At 42.3% G+C, this 25,026-nt stretch overlaps 1 non-coding gene across 1 annotated transcript; it reads right to left on the bottom strand.

The window, feature by feature from the left end:
• Positions 1-24,133: 24,133 nt before the first annotated feature.
• LOC142435109 (U1 spliceosomal RNA) lies at positions 24,134-24,303 on the bottom strand. The gene has a single exon (XR_012781255.1). It is a non-coding gene; the product is annotated as a U1 spliceosomal RNA (small nuclear RNA).
• Positions 24,304-25,026: the final 723 nt, after the last annotated feature.

Raw genomic sequence — 25,026 nt, 5'->3', positions numbered from 1 at the left:
ACTTGAAATATGGAGCTGGAAGAATCCAGTCTCTTTCCTAACATGTCTCTTACTCAACCTGATGTCCTTTTCTAACTATTGGTCTTTCTTGGTGAGAGGTCCACTGTAAGGAAGCTGACGTGCTGAGCATTCTCACTTCATTTGGGTTGAATGAGGATAATAAAAAAATATTGCTAATAGGGTCCTAGTTCATATATGCACAAGTTTACACCAAACAAAATGTGTGTCAACCTGTTTCTGCGATCAGTGGATGGCTGCAGACAAATTCTCTCAGTAATACGTTAGCTTTTGTCTCCTTCCGGTGCCCTCAAACACAGGTGTAATCAAAGCCGTGGCTTCTGAGGGGCACCGGTTGCGCCAGTTCGAGTCAAGGCAAAGAAGTCCCCTTGGAAGGCTATGGTGACTGTTTTATGAGCTGCCAAGATAGAGATAGATATCCTCAAACGATGCAGGATAATAACGGGGAGCTTATTATGGAGGTGTTTTAAGGAAATCGAAAGATTACATTGTTAAGAAAAAGGCCACGAACGTTGCACCCCCTAGAAATCTTTTTCCATGTCGAGAATGTAACCTGCTCATTCTTCAAGGGTAGCGACCGGTGGCCTTCACTCACAAGAAATCCCTTGGGACACCTGACCCCATCCATTCCACAGCCCTGCGTTTGCCCCTTCAGACTTCCTTTCGTTCCCAAATCTCAAACAGCATCTCAAACGAGGGGGCTTTGGCTCCTTTGAGGATGCCATAACTGTCCTTTTTGACATGGAGTACAGGGAAGAGCGTGGAATTCTCTGAGGAGAAATGGAAACATTTCTGTTAGAAGTGTGGAGACCTAGATAGAGGATGTGTCAAGAAACAAGAGGTTTACATTTTGATTTTTTTAATGCAATAAAGGTTTCTATGCTTCTGTAGTGATACTTTTTTACTTACCTTAGTATTTTTTTGTAGGTTTCAGTATATTTGCTATTCTTTACCACTAGGAGAGTTCAAATACATCAAGTTCTTCTCTTTTAATTATCCAATTCTAATGATTACTTATCAGGGACTCCTACTTTAGAATCTAGCACGTAGAGGATCCTCAGTTAATATTTATGAGTTAATTTAATTTCCCCACCCATCTTTTATCGAGCCGAATGAGTTTCTCTTCCTTGCACACAAGAAACAACAGGAACACAAAGCAATAAATGAAAAATCAAAGTCTCTGAGAAAGCTTAGCTTAGGTTTCATTCCCAAGAGTTTGCAGTGGAATTCACTGTGTTGGTGATGCGGAGAGGACCCACAGTTTCGATAACTAGTTCTGCTCCCCAGCAGTCCCTCTTCTTACTTAGAGGTAAAATGGTACACTACTCTTTCGTCATTTCCATTCTAGTTTCATTTTTAGGTTGCTAATATGACCTTTAGCTTTTTTTTAAGGCACCAAATTCAAAGAGAAAGTAGGTATTTTCCCCCAGGTGTTATTGTCAATGCAAAGCAGTGTCGTTTCTTAGACTCTCTGTAGTTGGGGAACTTGTGCACTGTTCATGGTCCTCACACCTACCATACATGCCAGATGGTATCCTGATCCCAGCGGCAGTTTTTCTTGGAAAAGGTAGGGTTGGGTGTTTATAAGAAAGGATAGTATAGAGAAGAGAATGGCATCATGTATACGGTGCCTGTGAAGACTAGGGGGCTTAGCAAACACTAGAATTTTAAATCCACGATTGACTAATTACTTCCCTAAACAAGAAATTTGACTCAATGACCAATGTGTCTACTCTGACTCATGGCAAACCACCATTTGTGTCCAAGTAGAATTGTGCTGGTTTCAAAGGCTAGTTTATCAGCAATACATTGCCAGGCTTTGCTGCCTAGGCGCAAACCTCCAAGCTTTAGATAAGTAGTCCAGTTTGTTAACCATTTGCGTCATCCCGGGACTCCTTGGTGCGATTTAGCTCAGACTATAACATGAGCTCCATTCATTTTGTCATCCCCCTCCACCACCCCCACCCCCAATCCCCGGGAAGAACTTGGAAACCCTCTCTCAGAGCGTGATAATGGAAAATTAGGAATTTTTCAAGCCAGTTGCTAAACATACTCATTATGAAAAAGCAGGTTACATAAAATGAAATAAAAGATCTTTCAAACAAAGCCATTACACAGTACCTGTATCTCCACCACACAACTACAGTGTCAAGAACCTCAAACCCAACCCATTGCTGTTGAGTTGATTCTGACTCATAGTGGCCCTGTCTAGTGTTCTAGGCTGTAAATATTTCCAGGAGTGGGCCACCTTATCTTTGTCTGGAGGTAGGACTGGTGGGTTTATCCTGTCAGCCTTAGAGGCAACAGCTTTATGCCTCCCCGACAGTGCTAGCAGAGCCTCAAGAGCAGAGCACCATTCAAACTAATTGCCATCTAGTCAATTCTGACTCAGGGTAGCACTGACCCACAGGACTACCAAGGCTGTTTTTCACGGAAGAGGACAGCCATCTCTTTTTTTCACAGTAGCTGGTGCATGTGAACCACCGACCGTACAGTTAGCCCTCTCTAAAGCATAGATAATAGTTACAGTAGTAAAATAATTAGGAAGTGATATGCTTGGGTTATGTATTACCGTTTTTGTGATTGTTTATTTTTAATTTTTAAATTTTTTGTATTACCTTTGTTTTAAGTATCTTTTATTTAATTTTAAGTTTATATAACTGATTGATGGGTGTGTTAAGCAATCAAACAACTCATGTGAACCAATAAGAGCTGCCTCTGCACCCCGTTCTGACACCTGATTAAACTGTGACCAGGTTGGAATCAAAACTGGGGCGGTCTTTTTGCTCGTTGCACCTACAGTATCTAGCAGAGAGGAGGCATCCTCTAATGTGTATAGAAGGAAGACAAACAATTTTGGTTTTTCCCCCTCTCTTTAAAAGGAGGAAGAGGGCTCCATAGAGATTATATATACTTTTACAGAATCAAGGTTTATTGCAATCCTGTGAGGAACAAGTCAATTGATGCCATTTCCCGCCCCCCCCCCCCCGAGAGCATGTGCTTACTTTGTGTCTCCGTGTCACATTTTGGTAATTCTTGCACTATTTGAAACTTTTTCATTATGCACACTTAAGAGACTTCAGTGTAGTGTCAACATAATTTTTCTATGCACTGAAAAAAACAAAAATCTTTAGGTCTAGATTCATGTCAATATTTACTGTCGTCTGGAACTGAGCTCACAATATCTCGGAGGGGTGCTGGTCATTTGGCAAATGATCTAGAGGAAACCCTATCAACCTCAGCTAAGAACAAGGCCGGATCTCCATGATATGTGGCACTTTGCAGCCAAATTCCTACATGTGGACCTAACGTACTATTGCCCATTGAGAAACAGAAGGAAGAGCTGTCAAGTGCACTGTTTGAACCTTTCTGTGAGGATCAGCACCAGTTTGTTTAAGAAAGCAAAAGAGACTAATGCCGAAATCATCTGCAAAAGTGACTTCTTGCGTAATAAGTTTTCCAAACCTCAGACACTGACCCAACTATTTTTAGCTACAATGAAATTGATTTCATTCAAACGCAATAGGAACTTGTAGACATCTCCCTGATGTTTATTACAATGATTTGGAGCATCCCAGAATACCAAACTGGCCACTAGGAGGAGGATGTTGTTGTTAGGCACTCTGGGATCAATTGCGACTCATAGAAGACCCTGCCTATAACAGAATGAAACACTGCCTGGTCTCTCCCCATCCTCACAATTGTTATGTTTGAGTCCATAGTTGAAGTCACTGTGTCAACTCATTGCTTGGGGTGAATTTGCTGCACAAGACCTCTTGAAAGTGTTGAAAAGCAAGGATGCCACTTTGAGGACTAAGGTGCGCCTGACTTAAGCCATGGTATGTTCAAGCATCTCAATAAGGAAGACCAAAGGAGAATTGGTGCAGTTAATTATGGTGCTGGTGATGAATATTTAAAGTACCTTAGACTGATGGAAGAAGTACAGTCAGAATCCTTAAAAGCGAGAATGGCTAAAGTTCAACTCGCATACTTCAGACATGTTATCAAGAGACATCCTTGCTTTTCAACACTTTCAAGAAGTCTTGTGCAGCTGATTCACCCATGCAATGAGTTGTTTTATTTCGTGATTGTTGCTCTCATGAGCATGCTTGGGTGATGCAAGCAGGATAGAACTACAGAAATAGTCACTGTGTGTTTGAGGCCACATGTCAGCTGCAATAAGCCTATCTGTAAGTCATTCGTGGAACCTTTGAGAAATGAGCCTTTACTATCTAAAGAAAGGTCTAACAAGCAATGATTGTCTCCCACTTCTCTACTAAACATCATGGGAGGTCATTCTCACAAACTAATTAATGATGCCTCACATTACGTCCTCAACCCAAGACCCGTTTTCTATTGCCAAACCAGTAAGACTAGAATGTGGTTGGCATCTATGTTGGTCTGGGTAGACTAGAGAAGCAAATTCAAAGACACTCATATGTGTATAGGAAGGAGCTTTATAGACAAGAGCAATTGAATATTGAGAAAACATCCCAGCCCAGTCCAGATCAAGTCCATAAGTTTGATATTAGACCATATGTCTAATACTAATCTATAAAGTTCCCTTCAGACTCCCAAAACACATGCAATGATGTCGAATGCAGGAAGCTCACAGGCCAGTGGGTGGAAAGTCTTGTGGATCCAGTGGCATAGTAAGCATCTCGGTGCCGGCAGGAGTCTCCACGTGGCTTCTCTAACTCCCGGGGTTCTGGCTGCATCAGGATAGCTTCATGAAGCTTCTCGTCAGAAATGTCTCCCAGGGCGTGAACCAAGAAAGAGAGTCTTCTGCCTCTAAGGAGGAAGGCAGGAGTTCACAGACTCCTCAGGCAAAGGCCATGCCCACACAGAGGCCTCACTGGCTATGACGTGATTGACAGGCTAGACTCCTCCCCTTCACTCTTTATCCTCAAATCGGCACCAAATTATGTAACTACCACAGACCACCCCTTGTCAATTTGACACTTTCACATAACTCTAAAGCCATACACAATTTTCAAACACACAATAATAAAATCAGCTCTGTACCTAACAGGATAAAACTAAAATGCATACAATTCAATATGCTCCACCCTCACTTAACTCTCTAAGTGAACAAAACAAAAAAATCCTATGTCTAACAATTGCAATTCAGTAACATCTACACTTTAATCCTATCATCCTATGACTATATCTAGCACCTATGAAAATTTGTAAGCCAACCATATCATGCCTTTATCACTCCAATTTTGGGTATCCAATTTCTACACTGCCCACTTACCCAGTGCTCTGAGGACACAATTTTATTCTTTGATGTGACGAATCTTCATTCTACTTGGAACCTTGTGAAGTCTGCATTCATAAGCAAAGTCAAATCAGGACAGACCATCCATCAAGGCTACAACAATATGCACCAGTTCACAGGGTCAAAAATATTCTCTTCATCTGGTCAGGTTCTGGTCACCTCAATGTGGGCTGCCTCACTTAGCCTCACCAGGGTGTCCATTGGTCTTCTTGCCTTTGGACCATGGGCTCATCAAAAATTCTCAACAAGCCTAGCCCTCTTGTGCTAGGTCATGAGCTTCAGACCACTCACCCTGCTCTTACTTTCTCTTCTAGTTCCTATAAAATATGGGTGTCCGTGGCCAGACTCAACCCATCTCTCTATTGCTGCTTTTCTCTCACTTCCACTCAAGAGTGGATCCAGGTGGTCACCTAGCAAGCATTTCAGGCTGCCACAGGCTCCCTTTAACATCCAGTCCTGAGAGGAGTTTTCTTCATGGTTCCATATTTTTTCCAGCTTCTGACAAAAACTACTAGTTCAAAATTGAAATATCCAAAGAGTTCCTTTTTTCCCCTTTACCTTATCAACAACAGCTTCTTAGGCAAGAGTCTTGGAATATAAACATCCTGAGTATTCCAAAGCACTGGGTGGGACTTATCTTTTCAAAGCCTTCTTTGCAGGTCTGTCCTAAACCCATTTAAAGATCAAATTTTAGTGGCTCAAGGCAAATGAACTTACAAGCTTTTCTATTTCCATACTTCTCAATAATCATTTCTAAAAATCCTCATAACAACAATAATAATCAGACAAAATCAGTATAAACCAAGTAGAATTCAGATACTAAACTCAGTCCTTAAAACGGTCTAACTCAATCCTTATTTAGCGTACCTTAAACCTTATCTAAACTATTCTATTGATACAAAAATATGGGATTAGGCCTCTGAGATCATCAAGCCAGATCCAGGCTTTTTGTCAGTTTGACCTTCTGTCAGCCATTTTCTCTAACCAGTATGGTCTCTGAGAAATTCAAGGGGCAATCTCTACCCCGAGCTCAAAAGATACATTAGCAACAGTCATTTTTGCCATTTCACACAGGAATAACTAACGACTACACCAAAAACAAGCAAAACTTTAACTTCCCATCTTCTTTCCAGAAAACAACTCAGTAAACCACTTGGACATATATGACCTCTGGCTAGCCAAAGAAGAAGCTCTACCACAAGGCAGAAGTCAAACAAGCATCCACGCTCCATCTTTATGATTTGTTTCATTATGTAACTACCACAGCATCTAAATATTCCGCTTTCTTACGCAGCAGAACAATGCCGTGGCTCTCTAAGAAACTGCAGCTGTGGAACTAGTCTCCTCCTGGTGACTATTATCCTGCTTGCCAGAATTGTATCATTCCAACTCGCAGGAGACATGGCTTCCTCAGCTAATGTGTCCAAGATACATTGAATCATGCCATCGAGAAGCGAGCCAGGAAGAGATCCCAGCTTCTACCTCCCTGACATCCGTTCTGAGAGTTGCAATTCGGTGGCTTTTCAGGGCAGTGGGTAACACTACCCACGGAGCAGATAGATCTTTAGTTGGTTGACATTTCATTCACTTCTTTTGAATAAATCAAAGCAACAAAGGTGCTGAGTTGGGGAGAAGATTGTAGAGAAGTGAAAATAGGTATTTCTTGCTGATGAGCAAAATGAGTAAATTTTGAAAAGGAAACGAGGTGCTTTGTGGGAGGAGCAGTTCTCGGGGAGTTCTGCAGTGCGACCTCCATCCTGGCCTTAATGAACTGGTGGGGAAACGTTTCCAAACTATCAATCAGGACTGAAGCCCTCCAGTATGTACAGTCCACACTCTCCCTGAGAGCATGAGAGCTTGGCTTTGGAAAGTCTGGATCCTGGAATACACTTTCCCCCTGGCACTTAGAGGGGAGTTGAATCCAATTTCCTTTCATTGAACTTCAGCCTGAATCTCCGTGACTGTCGATCTTTAAGGAAGAGCAGTGGCAATGTGAGTTAAGTGTTGGACTGCTAACTAAAAGTGCAGGGGTCCAAACCCACCAGTTGGCCCATGGGAGAAAGATGAGCCTGTTTGCTCCCATAAAGATGTACAGTCTCAGAAATCCCAAGGCACTACATAGGGTCTCCATGAAAGGGAACCAACTCGATGGCAGTGGGTGAGTGGTGGTGATGGATCTTCATCTTTTCCTCAAAAGACAAATTTGTGGAAACATATGCTGAGATAGGCACTCTTCCACTTGTATGTCCAAACAGCCTAACTCTGCTATTGGGCTTCTTTGTTCAGAATTCAGGGCCGCTGGGGGGACAAGCAGTTTGGGATTGGCTACTAACCTAAACATTGGCAGTTGAAACCCACCCAAAGGTACCAGGGAAGAAAGGTCTGGTTACCTGCTTCCAAAATATTAATTCCCTGCTGTCTAGTTGATTTTGACTGCCTCAATGGACACCTCTTTTTCTGCAGTGTAGCTAGTGGGTTCAAACTGCCAAGATTTCAGTCAAGCAGGTGAGCACTTAATCATTGTGCCACCAGGGCTCATTTCACAATGATTAGAGCCCATGACAACTATGGAACACAGGTCTACTCAGTAACACTCGGAGGGGTCATGAGTTGGAACCAATCCCAACAGCATCCCGCTTGGTTCAAAATGTGTTTCAAGGATTTGATGAGTAAAAAGCAAGCAACCCCTTAAACTGGCCTGTAATTTAGACCAGAAGTTGGAAAGATACAGTTAGAACACAATTAGCAAGGAAGAGTTTTTCCATGGGAATCAGCTGTCAGTGGTACACTTGGCAATAACAGGCATCGTGATAAACTACAAAGCAGGAGGTGAGGGTTGGGCTACTTTATAATTTAGTCACCTTTGATTGGAAAGTGGGCGTTGTAAGGTTAGACACTAAAGCCCAGGGAGGCACTCAAGAGTGTGGGTTTCTTTCGCTTTGGGTGTCAGTTGGAGCCCAGGAAGAACAAACCAGAAATGAAAGCCGAATGAGGTGATTTTTAAAGGGAGATTTCAATGTTCTGGCTGTCCAGGATGCATGCCAAATACATGAAATCAGGATCTCTGGGGAGTGAGAGCCAGGAAGCAGTGTTTTTAATTCATTCACTCATTTGCTTTCTTATTTCTTTTAATTAATGTATAGGAATCTGTATTGTGGTAGTGGTTGTTTCCCCCCGTACAAAAAAAAACAAAAACAAAAAAACCCTGCCTAATTGCCTAATTGAGAACCTAGGTTGAGAACCAGCCAAACCAGAACAAACCATAGTTGAAATACTAAATAATTTTAAGATGCTTTTTTTATAAATGACATGCAGTGTGGATACATAGAGGGAACACTTAATCAAGGGGCTTTGTCTGTGGCCTAATACTGGGCAAGACCAATGCTCTTCTCAAAGACATGCGCTCCTGAGAACCGAGAGTCCACATCAGCTTTACTGGCCCTCCACTGCATCACCCAGGATATCCCATCCAATGACTGCTCTCTTCTGACAACATTTCGAAAGCAAGCCAGGAGGAAAACCTTCTGGTGTGATCTATACGGTTTTCATTGTATACTCTTCAGAATTAATTGTTCAGGCCTTTCTTTCTGGTCTTTGTCTAGAGCAGGAGTGGGGGAACCTCTGGCCTGGTGGTCATTTCAAGCTTAAGAAATCATCAATGCTAGCTAGCACCCCACATCTCACCAAGGAGAAGCAGTTCTAGCCATCGCGTTAGAGGTGAATTCATTCCATGTTTGACCAAATATAGCAGGCTGGGTTTTACGTTGATCATTTTATACTGCCCGTGAATGATGTTATAGATAACCAGCAACCCTTGGCAGAAAAAAGTTTCCCTACACCTGAACTAGAAGCTCTTCTGAAACCTGCCCACCATGGACGACCCTGCTGGTATTTGATAGGAGCTCAGCGCACACAAAAGATTTGTACTAAAAATAGAACAGAACATTTGCCAATTCAACAAGTTTGACATGTGCAAGTCAGTGACACCGATGGCCTTCTTTTATGTTGTGTTAAGTCTTCCCACTATCCTTTCCTAAATGATTCCCCAACCGTGAATGGAAACTCAGCATCTCCTGAGCAATAACTTCTTTGTCCCCCTCCAAAACCATTGAGGATCTTTGTTTTCAATACATTTGCTTATTTCCCGTAAGTGGGATCACATAATAGCTGTGAAGGATGTATTTCCCCCTTTCACCATGTTTCTTGAAGGTTCATGTACATTGTAGCAGGCGTTAAGATTTAATTTCTCTTTATGGCTGAGTAATACTCCATTGTGTGTCAATACATATCATATTGTGTTTACGCATTCGCCTGTTGATGGAGATGTGGGTTATTTGAACCCTTTGGTTATAATGCATAGTGCTCTGATGCATATACATGTGCCTATTTTCAAGTCTCTTAGGTCCAAAGCTAAGAGCAGAAGTGCTGAGTCATGTGCCCTGATCATACAATGGCAAAGTGCTGTGCTGCGATGGGAAAGATCAGTGGTTTGAACTCACTAGGCTCTCCGTGGACAAAAAAGCCTGGTGATCTGCTCACGTAAAGATGGCGCCCTAGGGAACCCAATGAAGTAGTTCTACTCCGCTCTACAGAGTCACTACCGGCCCTAAATGAGTGCATAGGATTGCTCTATACTTAACTTTTGGGGCAGTCACCAAACTGGTTTCCATAATGGCTGTACCATTTTGCATTGCCACCAACAATGAATGCAGGTTCTAATTCCTCTACATCCTCCCTTGTATGACTTTGAAATCATAGCCATTGTAGTAGGGTGAGGTGGTATCTTGTGGTGCTTTTGGTTTGCTCCACCCGAATGGCTGATGAGGTTAAGCATTTTTCCATGTGCTTCTTGGCGTTTGAAAAGTTTCATTGGTGAAAAATCTACTCAAGTTCCTTGCCCATTTTTGTTTGTTTGTTGGCTTAGTTTGTCTCTTGTTGTGAAGAAGGAGCATTTTTTATATATTCCGGATATTTTCCCCCAAACTGCGGGTAGTTTTTTCACTTGTTTGGTCAGTACTGTTGAATTATGGGAGCACGGGAATCCTGTTCCTCAAGTTCTTTCAACATTTTATTGTCATTTCCATCTTCCCCACAAGACTGATCATGCCAAGAACAAGGACCAGGATTAGTCATCCCTCTTCCTATAGCACCTAGGACCCCTGCTGGGCTCATGGTTAGGTGGTGGGCTGTGATCCTCATGGTTGGCAGTTTGAAACCACCAGCAGCTCTGTAGGAATAAGACTGGGCTTTCTACTCCCGTAAACAGTCAGTCTTGGAAACTCACAGGGGGTCTTTATGACCCAGTTCGGCTTTGATTCGTTGGCAGTACGTAGCAGTGAACTCAGCACCTGATGGATGGAATTGGAATTGCTGAGTACTGGTTAGTGACAGTAAAAAGTAAAATCGAAATTCACTGTCACTGAGTCCATTCCAACACCTAGTGATCCTATAGGACAGAGTAGAATTGCCCCCGTGGGTCTCCAAGATTTCAAATGGTAAATTCCAAGATTGTATCTAGGATTAGATAGACTCCCTTTCTCCCACTAGGCCATCAGAATTCCTTCTGTTGATGGCAATGGCGGCGGAGGTGAAGATAATGACAAATGGCAAGAGTAGCAGCAGCCTTGCCACGTTCTCCGAGGATATAGAGACTACAGTAACAACCGGTGGCCAGCAGGGAGCAGCAGAGACCCAAAGAGAAAGTATCTCCTGCCAAGCCACCTCAACTAGGCCCGTTAATGAACCCTAGTGAAAATGTGGCAGGGGCAGTCTGCTTCCGTGAAGATACCGCGGCAATGTTCTGTTTGCTGTTGCTCTTGTTGTTTCCCTTCCATACCAGGACTCCTTCTCTCCCCTAGCGCAGCCATTGGCTCATAGAGACACCAAGGCAAATCGCACCTGCTCGGATTAAAGTGTGTCGTCGTCCCCCCCCAATTTAAGCCTTTTGCAAATTTCAACCTGAAACTAGGGCAACGGATGCAGTTCTAGTCACCAAGGCCAATCCCAATGATAACTCAGCCACAGCATCCCTGAGGGCTGGAACTTGGTCAGAAGGAAGGCACAAACGACGCTCACCACTTCCTTCGCGTACAGTTAAATGCCTTTGACAAAATGAAAAATGAGGAGCTGATACCAAGGGCTCAAGCAGAAAGCAAATGTTTTGAGAGTGATGACAAAAAATGTACAAATATGCTTGACACAATGGATGGATGGATGGATGGATGGATTGTGATAAGCATTGTACGTGCCCCCAATACAAAGATTTAATTTTTAATAAACCAAAAAAATAAATGAAAAAAAATGACATTGGGAAAGAATCTGCCTTTAGACACGTGTGAACTGGTGACTTCGGGTTTTGCTGTGGTGACGCTTCTAAAAAGAATTAATTTTGCGTTGTTGAAAACACATACACCAAAGGCAGCTTCGACATGGGTCATTCAGACACACTGATCATGGTGACTTTAACGGCAGCGCCGCCCGTGAAAGCCTGGTGGTGCTGTTGAGAAGCAACGGGGCTGCTGCCAACCTGAAAGTGGGAGGCCCCGCCTCACCAGCTGCTGCTCTCAGGCGATGAGGCGGTCTACTCTCCAAAGAGCGACACACCCGCAACAGGCTCTCTGGGAGTTGAAATTCACTCCCTGAAAATAAGTTTGGCTGTTTGGGGTGTTCTAGAGGGAGATGTCTGGCTGCCTTTGATGGTGCTGTTTTCCAGTTCAGTAGAGAGCTAATGGGAGCCACACAATTTCAAGTGACTGAATGAATGCAGCCCGATCATGAGGCTTAGTGTCAACAACCCCCCCCCTCACAAGACCATACAGAATCCTTAGTAATGTTTATGATCATTTTTAATAATAGAATAATATGTAATAGGTTGTAAATGGCTTAAATGTAACATTTCTTAGAGTTTTTGAAAACTAACAGTAAAATTGTTTTAGGAAATTGTTCTACATTAAATTACATTATTTCTTGCATATGAGTAATGAGTGGAAGCTTAGCTTAACATGTAATATCATTTGATGTCCCTTTTGATTAAAATTGTTTTAGGGTTGTTGTTTTTTTTGATGAAGGGGAAATACATGTGGGTTACGCCTCTGGGCTATCCCCTCTGGCCTTGGAGCAGGGATGTGGAAAGTCTTGCTATCATGCAGACTGCTTGGAATGGAAAGTGGATCGTTGCAGATGCAGTTAAGTTAGAATTTAGCACCTTATCATTTGACCTGCCTTTTTATCCATTTAAAATTTGTTTTAATTTTTAATATTTTCTGCATTCTTATTGATTGGTGGTTTTCTCTATTTTACTTTGTTGTTGTTGTTAGTTTGTCCTGTTTTTACTGTATGTGAAATCCAGAATAGGTACGTTTATAGAGAGAGTAACTGGATTAATGGTTCCTTGAGGGTGTGGCAGGGAAGGTTGAGGGGAAATGGAGAGCTAGTAATGATGAGTTCAAGAATGAAGAAAATGCTCTAACACTGTGGTGATGATTGTACAACTCTTCTTGATGTGCTAGAACTGTTGAATTGTATGCGATGTGAATTATATGCCAATAAAACGCTTTGTACGTAAATTCACCCAGAGTCCATTTTTGTTTTGTTTTGTTTTTCTTGTGGTAACTCCATGTAGTCAGAGTAGAAGTGTGCTCCGTATAGTTTTCATTCTTTCTCTCTTCTCTTCTTTTTTTAACTTATCTGGTGAAAGTTTACAGAGAAAACTATTTTCTTCTGGATGCATGTATTTCTGACATGTTCCAGAAATTTCTTCTCTGACTTTTTGAATGTTGATGGGGGGGGTCTTCTCTTTCTCACTCATTATTTGTGTTTTTATCTTGATAGTTTTATTATTTTATCCTTACCACCTCACTCTGTTTTTGTTTTTTATTGTTTCTGCTGGGCTTCACAATTTGTGATGCCCAGCAGGAGTGGTGTGCCAAGAGATGACAACTGCTGCAAGGCTTGGTAAGGGATGGGGTGGGGGTGGGAGGTAGGGAGGGGGTTTCAGGGCTAAGTCATGAAGGCAGGTGTTCTGAAACGGATGTGGTCGCGATTGGACAATTCTCCATAGGTGCTGATACAACTGCTGAGGAAGCATGCAATCGCTTTCCCTGTAATAATGTATCCCCATGTGCTCTTGTGACATGCGACATTGATTGCGAACCCTCCAAGCAGCAGAACTCTTCCTCCTTCCTGCCTGTGCGTGTTCTTTCTTTGTTCCCATCCTTCTGCTGTATGGCTTTTGTTTTTCAACAAATGGCATTTGCCACCACCCCCCCGCCACCTCCCCCCCCCAAAAAAAGAGTATTGAAAGCTTGGCAGAGAGTTGAGTCATGAGGATTACTGTAGTTCTGGGCCTGAAAGGGGAGGGCCACAGTCTCCGGTTGTACCAGACTATCAAACCTATCAGCCAGGTCTTCCTCCGCCGGCCGCCACCCCACACGTTAGTTTTGTTCCACATTGGTCTCTCACTCAGAGCAGTCGGACACCCTCTAGTTCTTTGACTCTCAGGGTCACAGAGGTCAGGGTTAACATGATCCATTCGGCCTAACTGGAATCTTTTCTTTTCTTCATTCTTATTTCCTCTCGACCAGGAGCGGTCAATGGGTCCATTTTAGTTGCCTGGTCGCAAGTGTTTAACGTCCCCAATCGCTCCTCATCAAAGTAGTTTATAGGACGCTCTGGTATGGACTGCGATGCCAATGGACCTTGGTACCCCCCATGACGATGGTCCTGAGTTCTCGGGCCCAGTGTCTTGGTTATGGTCAAGACATTTTCATAACTTTTTCATTTGATGGTATATTCATACACGTAAGCTGAACTTACAAAAATGTTTTTGTTGTTATCATTGATTACCGAGATTTTTAATAAAAACCAGTCAATTTCTACTGGAACAAAGTGTGAAAATTTCATAAACAGTGATGTTGGTGGCACCCCTTCTGACAGTGTCACTCAATGCAGTCCCCACCTCCCCCTCAAACACCCCCCTTAGTACTGCCTCTAAATGCACGCCAAAATATTTTGGGTAACAGTGAAAAAGGGGCACTGACTGTTGGTAAGTGGTCGGTTCACTGCTACAAACTGATGAGCCCACCCTATTATGCAGACATTTTTTTTTCCATTTGACATCCACAGACTTCTGGGACTAATGGCTTTTCAAGAAGAGGTCAAAGATTTTTATTTATTTATATTATTCTTTGGTTTTACAGCCTTTCATTTTAGTAACCCTTAATTGTTCTACTGCCGTGGAATGGAGAGGCTAAGAATATGGGCTTTAGAGCCAGACAAAACCAGGTTTAAATCCTAGATCCACAACTTACTAGCTGCATGATCTCAGCTTACTTACTCTGTCCCAAGCTTGAATGCCCTAATCTTTAAAATAGCAGCCCAAACTACAGTCTCAAAGGATAATTGTGACGAGCAACTGAGATATGCTTCTAAAGCGCTTAGCACAGAACTTGCTCCATCATGAGTGGTCAGTTTATCATAGTCACTGTTACTTCATCATGGGTAGAATTCTAAACACAAACACAGATACCATATCAAGAATTCACTTTGAAAATAGTAATAGCAAACATGTTGTCATAGGTGCCAGGGAATTGGTTTTGATGCATGTCAACCCTAAAAGCAACTGGACAACACACTGCCTGATCCTGTGTCATCCTCACAATCCTTGCTAGGCTGGAGCCCACCTTGTTGAAGGGCCTTCGTCTTTCTTTGCTGGTTTACAAATTGGCCTGCTGGCCACCGGGTCAGTAGTTTGAAACGATCACCTGCTCTCAGGAGAAAGATGAGGCTTCCTACTACCATAACGTTTTCCAGGCTTGGAAATCCTCTGAGGCCATTCTACCCTGTCTATGTTGGGTGGCTATCAGCTGGAATCAATCTAAAGATGATGAATGAATTAGTTAAACCTTATCAAGCATGACGTTCCTCTCTAGGGCCTGGGAACATGTTCAACATATTTGAGATGAGGAACTTGCCATTCCTGATTCTGAGAGCATTGTGACTCTACTGCCTCTAAGACAGATTTGTTCATCCCTCTTTGTTGATTCCGTTTTCCCCATTAGCACCCTAACTTACAGGCATCAATTCTTCGTGGGTCTTCCTTATGCTTTGTCCGACTTTCACATGCTCCTGACACATCATCACGGGTCCAGTAGGTGCAATTGTACAGCGCTAATAAGTAACTATTATAATACAGTAATAGAGAGCATGAGAGATAGAAGTACGTTCACCTCAGCCCCGCTTGGTGGTCCACGTGGAGAGAGAGATATTTAATGCTAACCAAGGCTTTTATATTATCTGGGGACACGCAAGCCCCCTAAGTACAGGTGAACACATACATCACAGGAAAAAGTTGTGCTATGGGCAATACAGTAATGGAAGGGAATTATCTAGGGGTATCAACACAATATGAAGAGGAGGGATTGGCGGGTACACATGTGGTAAGATGGGCGGATCCTAGAGTCAGGATGGCAGCTGGATCTCCATAGCAGTAGGGAGTGAACCACACCTACAGGAATCAAGCTAATGGTTACAAGCTTCAGGGAGAAATAATCCATTGTCCCCAGCAGCAGGGAGCAGGCCCACCCCAGACAGAAGTCTGTCAGTGATTGCCTAAGAGAAATACTTTTTATCATTAACTGCAAGCAGTGTCCTAAATCTAACATATTTGGGGGAGGCGACTTGGGAGAAATCTTTCTGTTTCCCACACTCAGCACACCGATTCAAGAAGGATGCTGAAAGGATACAACCCTGACACACACCTTTCCTGAATTTTACACCACACTGTGGTCCCTTGTTTTGGTCCAATGACTACCTCTTGGCCTTTGCGCAGGTTCCACATGAGCACAACGCAGTGTTTGGTATTCTTATTATCCCAAATGTTATGCATCTTGTGTCATGATCTGCATAGTTGAGTGCCTTTGCGAGTCCAGAAAAGACAACCACATATCTTTCTACTCTCCTCTGCTCTCATGTCAGGGCCTTCTGACATTAGTCCTCTTCTGAATTTGACTTAAACTCCTGTCATCTTTGCCATCACTATCCTAAATGTGAATTCCTAATGTATCTATGCATGTGTTTATCATTCTTCCAATGGCAAAGATGCTCAAACAAAGCCCGATAATGAAATAAAATGCAGAAAGGATGAGTTAATTATCCCAATTTAGCCAAAGCCAAAGCCGTAGGAGAAAAACCTTAGCAATGCATTATTGCCTTGTCTCCTTAGTCACGTGTGTACCTGGAAGGCAGAGTAAGAAGCTGCTAAAAGTTGGTGGAAAGTTTCATTATCTTTTAATTCCGTCTTCCATGAACTTTTTGAAACCTCTTCATATAATGAAGATGTCCTGCATCCAGTCTTGCACAAAGACAGTACTGGCGAGGCAGTAACGCTCAGTCAAGACAGAGAAGCAGTTGATCCCAACAAACACAGTTTGAATTTGATGTGCTCATCTTCCATTTTCACTGAAAGCCGATTTTCAGATTTTCACATAATGACCCATTCTTTGGAACCTAACTACATGGATAGGTGAGGCTTGTGTGTGTGTGTGTGTGTGTGTGTGTGTGTGTGTGTATGTGTGTATGGAGGTTTCAAAAAGTTCATGGAGAATTTTCTTTATCTCTCAATTCCATTTTTCCACAAACATTCTAAAGACCTTTCATGTACATGCATTTATTTATATACCTATTTATATGTTAATTTATAATCCCCCCCAATTTTTTTAATCACAAACAAACTCACTGTTTACTAAGTCAATTCTGACTCATAGTGACCCTGTAGGACAGAAGAGAACTGTGCATTTGGGTTTTCAAAATTATAAATCTTTACAGGAGCAGACAGCCTCATCTCTCCCGAGGCGCAGCTGGTGGTTTCGAATTGCTGACCTAGCAGTTAGCAACCTGAGATTAATACACTATGACACCAGGGCTCCTTTTAAAATCCAAAACACCATGAAGATTACAGTTGTAGGTGTTTGGAATACTCAGCAAACAAAATCTGTGAAGTTCCCTAGCCTGAGCCTTCTAGCTGAGAGAGACAGAACATGAGCAATAAGCATGCTGAGGAAATGCTCATCAGAGAAAGTGGATTATATAAAGAAGAATGTGGCATCATGAGTGAAAGAAGGTTTATTGACAACTTCCTATATGCAGATGACATAATCCTGTATTCCTGAAAATGAGGAGGAACTGAAGCACTTGCTGATGAAAATTAAGGAATGCAGTCTTCAGTACGGACTATGACTCAGTATAAAGGGTGTGATGTAGCACGGAAGAAGAATACAGCTTTCCTCCAGTTCCTAAATGCTTCCCCTCCCCCCCACCCCCCAACTATCATGAGCCGAATTCTAACTTGCAAGTCTGGATAGAGCAGAGGTTGTACACTGGTGCAGAGAGGAGCTGGAGGCACAGGGAATCCAGGGCAGATGATACATTCAGGACCAAGGGTGTGAGGGGCGATACTGGGAGGGTAGAGGGTGAGTGGGTTGGAAAGAGGGAACCGATTACAAGGATCTACATGTGACCTCCTCCCTGGGGGATGGACAACAGAAAAGGGGGTGAAGGGAGACGTCATACAGGGCAAGATATGACAAAATAATAATTTATAAATTATCAAGGGCTCATGAGGGAGGGGGAAGGGAAGGGAAAAAAGAGGACCTGATGCAAAGGGCATAAGTGGAGAGGAAATGCTTTGAAAATGATGAGGGCAAAGAATGTACAGATGTGCTTTACACAATTGATGTATGTATGGATTGTGATAAGAGTTGTATGAGTCCCTAATAAAATATTTTAAAAATAATAATAATAAATAAGGAACAAAATAAAATAAAAAGAAGACTAAAACCTCACCACTGGACTAATAGGAAACATTATGATAAATGGAGGAAATTGAAGTTGTCAAAATTTCATCTTGCTTGCACTCACAATCAATGCTCATAGAAGTAGCAAGCAGGTGATCAAATAGCACAGAAGATCTCTTTAAAGTGTTTTTTAAAAACCCAACAACAACAAAAAAAGGGTTGTTACTTTGAAGCCTAATGTGTACCTGACCCAAGCCCTGGTCTTTTCAGTCTCCTCATAGGCATGTGAAAGTTGAACATTGAAGAAGAAAGATCAAAGAAGAACCAATGCCTTTAAATTGTGGTGCTGGCAAAGAATATTGAAAGTCCCACAAACTGACACAAAAACAAACCAATCTGTCTTATAAGAAGTACATCCAGATCACTCCTTAGAGGCAAGGATGGTGTGACTTTGTCTCACATACTTTGGACAGGATGCCAGGAGAGACCAGTCCCTGGAGAAGAACATCGTGCTTGGCAAAGTAGCAGGGCCGTGACAAAGAAGACCTTTCACAAGGTGGACTGACACAATGGCTGTACTAATCAGTGTAAGGTATGAAAATAATAATAATTTCTCATTTATCAAGGGGTCACGCGGTGGGGGAGGAGAACAATAGGAGCTGATACCAAGGGCTCAACAGAAAGCAAATGTTTAGAAAATAATGATGGCAACGGATGTACAAACATGCTTGATACAATGGATGTATGCAATGTTGTAAGAGCTGTAAGAGGCCCCAATAAAATGCTCCTTGAATTCAAAAAGAAAGAAAGAAACATGGTGAAGATCATATGGGACCCGGCAGTATTTCGTTCTGTTGTACACAGGGTCGCTAGGAGTTCCCTAATAACAACAGCCACGTGATGGAGCAGGGTGGGGAACAGGATACGAGACAGAAGGTAATGGGTTTTTTAAGAGCCAACAAACAACTAGGGAGTCAGCCATGCAGATACTTGAGGGAAATCATAGAGAAGAGCTGCTACAAAAGCCCCAGGCAGGAGCCTATCTAGATCTCCGGGAAACGCCAGGTGTGTGCTTGCAGCCAGGTAGGAGAGGAAGACAGGGAGATGGAGCAAAGGCAGACATAGATCTTTCAGTTAATCAAATGGGGAGCTCTTTCAGGGTTTTAGGCATAAGAACAACATGACCTAATTTCTTTTTTAAAGGCTCATTGTGGCTGCTGTATAAGATCATGGTGGAAATGTTTTGCAGTTGAGAGACCCAGTTAGAAGAATATTACATAATCCAATATTGGGGGGGGGGGGAATGAAACAAACTCACTGCTATCACCAAGTCAATGCGGAATCATTGTGGCCATATAGAACAGAGTAGAATGTAAAGAGTAGACTGACTCTTTACAGGAGTAGAAAGCCCTCTCTTTTTCCCAAGGAGTGGCTGGTGGTTTTGAACTGCTGGCTTTGCAGTTAGGAATCCAACATGTAATCAATATGTCATCAGGGCTTCAATCAGTAAATGCATTGTCTTTAGGTCACCATGATATGGAACCTCTTACTTTAAAGCATATTTGGGGGCAGTAGGCCAAGTTTTAATGAGATCTCTTAGAATTATTCTTTCAAGTATTCTGTAAATTTGAAATGGTTTCAAATAACATTCATATAAAACACTCAGACATACTCACAATGATAGCCCAATTCAAAACAACAGAGAACAACACATGCTGGAGAGGATATGGAGAGTGGGAACTCTCATACAATGCTGGTGGGCTTGTAAATATGTACAACCAGTGTGGAAAGCTGGATGTCACTAATGAGAACAAATGACCATGGAAATACCAGATGAGCCAGCAATGCTTTTGCTGGATACGCACCCCAAAGAAATAAGGGACAGAATACAAACCCACATATGCTCCCGCATTTCCATTGCAGCACAGTTCACACTAGCAAGAAGCTGGAAACAGCCCAAATGCCCATTAGTAGATGAACGGATAAAGAAACTCTGGTATATGCACACAATGGAATATTCTGCATCCCTAAAAAAAAAGCAATGAAACCATGAAACACCCCATGATTCAGAAGGCCCTGGACACCATTATGCTTTGTGAAATTAGTCAATCACAAAAGGACAATTAATGTATGAGTCCACTACTATAATCATAAACACTAAGAGGAAAGCAGGCTTCTGCTTCCAGGTCATATAATCTTCTAATCCAATATCCCCCACGTTGAGATAGAGAGCTTGCCTAGTGTCCATAAACCATATATCACCCTCCTTTATATGGACATCTTTCATGTACTCTCTGCTTTCAAACAAGATCCACCTGATACCAACAGTGATAGTCCTTGTGACATATTGACTTTTGAATCCAGCTGGAATTTCTGACAGTTTCTGTTGATGTACCCCTGCAACTGTTGTTGATTTAACGTCACCTAAATTTTACTTGCATGTAGTATCAATGATATTTTCAAATAATTTTTTGTATTCTGTTGGGTCATCTTTCTTTGGAATGGACACAAATAGGGATCTCTTCCAGTCAGTTGCCCAAGTAGCTGTCTTTCAAGTTTCCAAACATAGACAAATAGGTGTTTCCACAGAGAGGACCATAGGGCTGACCCCACCACGAGACACAACATCCCTCACTGACCCATAGCACTACTGGGACAACACTGGAGACACAGTGTGGGAATTGTGCCCGATCTGACCCCATCACACCGTGGTGAAATACTAAGGGAGTGCAACAGAGCAGCAAGGGGAGCAATGCAATGAAGTTCCTGGGGAATACCAAAACTGGACTTTGGGGTGAGGATGTGGCACCCCATCAGCCTCCAATAAAGGTCAACAAACAGACCTGGAACCATTTATAGGCTATTCTATTATTGTCATTGGTTTTGTTTACTTTTGTTTTGCTTTGTTTTTTGCTTATTATTGTCTTGCATGTCTATCTAGATAAGAGAAGTGGGATAAACAATCCGGAAGAGAAAACAACAGGACCGACAGTTCTGGGAGGACATGGAAGAGGGGGAGGTGGGGGAAAGGAAGGGGGGTGTCAAACCCAGGGACAAGAGAATGGAAAGTGACCTAAAGTTGATGGGGAGAAGGGTGTAGGTTGCCTAGTCGGGCTTGGTCAAGAGCAATGTAGCTAAGAGGAATTACTGAAGGCCGGACATGATAGTGGGACAAGAGCAAAGTAAAAAGAAATAGAGCAGTGGTTGTCAACCTTCCTAATGCTGCTAGCCTTTCATACAGTTCCTCATGTGGTGGTGAGCACCCCAACCATAAAATTATTTTCATTGCTACTTCATAATTGTAATTTTGCTACTGTTACGAATTGTCATGTAAATATCTGATATGCGGGATGTATTTTCACTGTTACAAATTGAACATAATTAAAGCATAGTGATTCAAAACAAAAACAATGTCATTACATATTGTTAAATCTTTATTTCTAATGACAAATCAATGCAATTTTGTCTTGAAGCATGGTGTAGCATGAATGACAGTCTTCACATGGCGTACTTGTATGTGGGTATATTTGCACGTGGGTGGGCCCGCCTGGAGACGACAGAGGAGCGGTGTCTCTTCCTAACACCATCGGAAATATGTGTTTTCCAATGGTCTTAGTTGACCCCCATGAAAGGGCCGTTCAACTGCCAAAGGGATCAGGCTCCGTAGGTTGAGAACCACTGGGCTAAAGGAAGCGTTGGGGGAGTGGGATGTCTGGGGAAAATTGTAAATGTTGCCTAAATTTTTATGCAACTGACATGGAGCTTGGAAAAGTGTCATGGTCTTTGGGAAATATTAGCTAGCATGCTCCCTGTAGTGGTTTAGCCAGTGCTAACATATTCGAATGATATCAAGGACTCTGTGAAACTTCATACCTCTCTGGCTCTTTGTATGCATAAAGGCTTGCTTTTAAATGTGCTATTATGATTTGTGTGCTTCTGACAGAAGAAAACTGAGGTACCAGTCCCCAATTAAAAAAAATTAATATTAAGAATTTTGTTATACTTTGAACAAGCAAGATTATTGAAAACACCCCTAGTGTGGGGAATGTGGTCTTAAAGAGTAATATGGCTAAGCCCTGCTTGAAACCTGGTTTTCTTACATTTATAGGCCTTGAAGGGGAGGCAAAAGAGTTTGTCCTGTCCCGCGGGACATCAACAACATGGATACCTGAAAGAGGGACTGGAAATGAAGATGGGCAAGGGCACGGAGAGATGGAGGCAAGACAGCAATCTGATCAAGCCTCGTTTATTGAGCTGTGAGCAGAGGCTTAAATAGCCAGCGAAGGGCGGGTACCATTATGTCACATGGAAATAAGGTACAGCTGAGGTAGCCAATAGTCGTACATCTCCCAAACAAGGAAGAAATGGCAGGCAACTGATCAAACAGGTAAGAATGCTAATGAAGCATACCAGGCGCCTGGGGGGAAATACCAGTCATGTATTGACCAATGAACATAGCAGCTGCTAGTGAACGAGCACCAATCCTAGCAAGGGTCAAGACAGCCACCATCTGGCGGGAATGAAACAAAGGCAGTAAAACCACCGGGCACAGTTTGTATGGCAGGAAACTGAGAGTAAATTCATAAAGGTCGTACATGGCTCAAATCCAGGGTGGGGAGACACGCAGTTCCCTACAAGAGTTAGGATGCTAACACTGGTTCTGGAAGTGAAAGATGGCTTCTGTCAAGCCCAGCTGTGACGGAAAGCTATTGTGATGACCTCTATGAACAGAGAGGCTCCTGGGATAGAAAACATGGCCCAAATCAATCCAAGTTGGCCTCTGCTGAACACCCCGGAGATGTCATTGTACCTGTATCTGAGGGAGTGTTTGTCGTTGCCATTCTTCTTTGCTCCCTTATTTTGAAAGACAAATGAAATCTTTTTCTGGATATCTTTTCTTTTTTAAAGTGTACAGTGACAAGAAATAGGGTCAGGGCATTCGTAGGTTAGTTCTGAAGCTTCAGTGTTATAAATTCAACTTACAGACTGACAACCTAAATTCATGGTGGTGCAAGTGTTATTTCTTTGTGTCTGTATGTGCTCAGTGAAAATAAGAGGGTACAGCCCAATCTTTTATACCATCTGCTGAGCCAAAAAGAGTATTCTACTTTAAAGCCTAGATGTACAATTTATAAAGAATTTTCTCAGATTTTCACCTTAAGAAAAGAACCAAAAACTATCACATGACACAGATAACAACATTCATAGTTTTGAAGATCTGTTGGTGCCGAACACGACATGAGCCTTATAGATTGTAAAAATAGAGATAGTTGGGACTAATGTACACAACTAAGATTTACAAATTTTATTTTGCTGTTAAATTCTGTGACGTTTCAGTTATCCAAAATAATTTACACAAATGTGAAATGTAAAGTTTCAGATTGCAAGGGAATGTAATGTAATGTTTGTAAAGTACTCTTGTCTAATATTATCCTGGAGTACCTTGATTTGTACAGTCTCAATTTGTAAAAATGGCTTCATTTTTATACCTGCTGATATAGATTAATAATAAAAGTTTACATTTAAAGATTGATCTGAAATAAGTGCATGTAATACTTTTGCAAGTATTAGGAATTCTGTAGGGTTTGAAAAGAGTAACTTCACACCTGGGTGCTAGGAAATGGGTTTTCTTATTCCTGGCAATGGGCAGGCTTAGTTATACCTAGCACAGAACATTAACTGTACACCTTAGTAGCAGAGAGGCAAAAAGCTTTGAAATAAAGTTTTAGGGGAAATTTTAAAAAGAACAAAGAAAATGTACTAAAACTGATTGTCATGATCATTGTAAATTGTCTGATATGTGAATTATCCAAAGTCCAGGAAGCTGTCACAGCCCAGAGGAAGCCATCTAAGCTGACCTTGGTTAGGAATGGGGAAGCCCCGGGAAGATCTGTAAAGTTCATTTGTTCGTTTTGAACAACAGTCATATAAGGAGCTTAGTGACACAAGGCTACCTTCAGTTATCTATTTATTGAATAAAAATGTACTGAATGAGCTTTCTGCACCAGGCACTGTGTGAGGCATGATATAGATGTCCTGCACACTGGGGCCTTGCTTTCCTGAATTTTTTCCCCCCACTACCACAGATTATGCAGTTGATTTTCCCACATTTGGGGAAATCGCAGGGGTCAGCACATCCGGAGTGCAATAGAGAAGCCTCGCCCTGGGAAAACCACCTTCGTGATCATGGTATCTCCCTTGCCACGTAAGGATTGCTTTCCTGAAATTGAGCTCTTCAATTTCTTCCAGTTCGTGAGCTCCACTAGTCTCACATAGCGACTATGGAATCCGCGGACTGGATTTATGCTGGGTTAAAAGACACATTCATAGTTTCTTAGTTAGTGTCACAAAGTGTATTGGTTCCTGGGCAGGCAAACGTACCCGAGGTTTGGAAATTCCTGCTATCGTTATATGTTATGGGATTAGCGGATGGAGTTTGGAAGCTTGGCCATGCTGAGGCTACGTTTCAGATCTAAACGGGCCATGACAACATCAAGGTTCGTTCCATTCTCTGGAGCAATGGAAGGCCAGACATTCTACCAAGAGGATTTGGGTGGTGAAAAGGTTAAGTAGTCAAACAAATGAACTTTACAGAGCTTTCCTGGGCTTCCGTTCCTGACCAAGGGTAGGTTAGATGGCTTCCTCTGACCTTAACAGCTTCCTGGACTTCCGGTAATTCATTCATCTATTTATTGAATAGAAATGTACTGAATGCGGTTTTTGCACCAGGCACACTGCTAGGCATGATATAGAGTCAAAATTTGGGTTGGTAGTTTGGTCCCATTCAGAGGCGCCTTAGAAGGTTGAAACCCCCATGGAGTAGCACTACTGTACCATAGCAATTCGTTTGATGTGATTCGGGTATAGTAATAATTGGGGTTAGAAACCTTGTAGGTACTCATCTGGGGTGACTGACTATGTAATTCGCACTTCTGA

The sequence above is a fragment of the Tenrec ecaudatus genome, chromosome X, assembly GCF_050624435.1.
Source record: "Tenrec ecaudatus isolate mTenEca1 chromosome X, mTenEca1.hap1, whole genome shotgun sequence".
Taxonomy (NCBI): domain Eukaryota; kingdom Metazoa; phylum Chordata; class Mammalia; order Afrosoricida; family Tenrecidae; genus Tenrec; species Tenrec ecaudatus.
The sequence above is the reverse complement of the archived record's forward strand: the minus strand, read 5'-3'. Positions and strand labels throughout refer to the sequence as shown.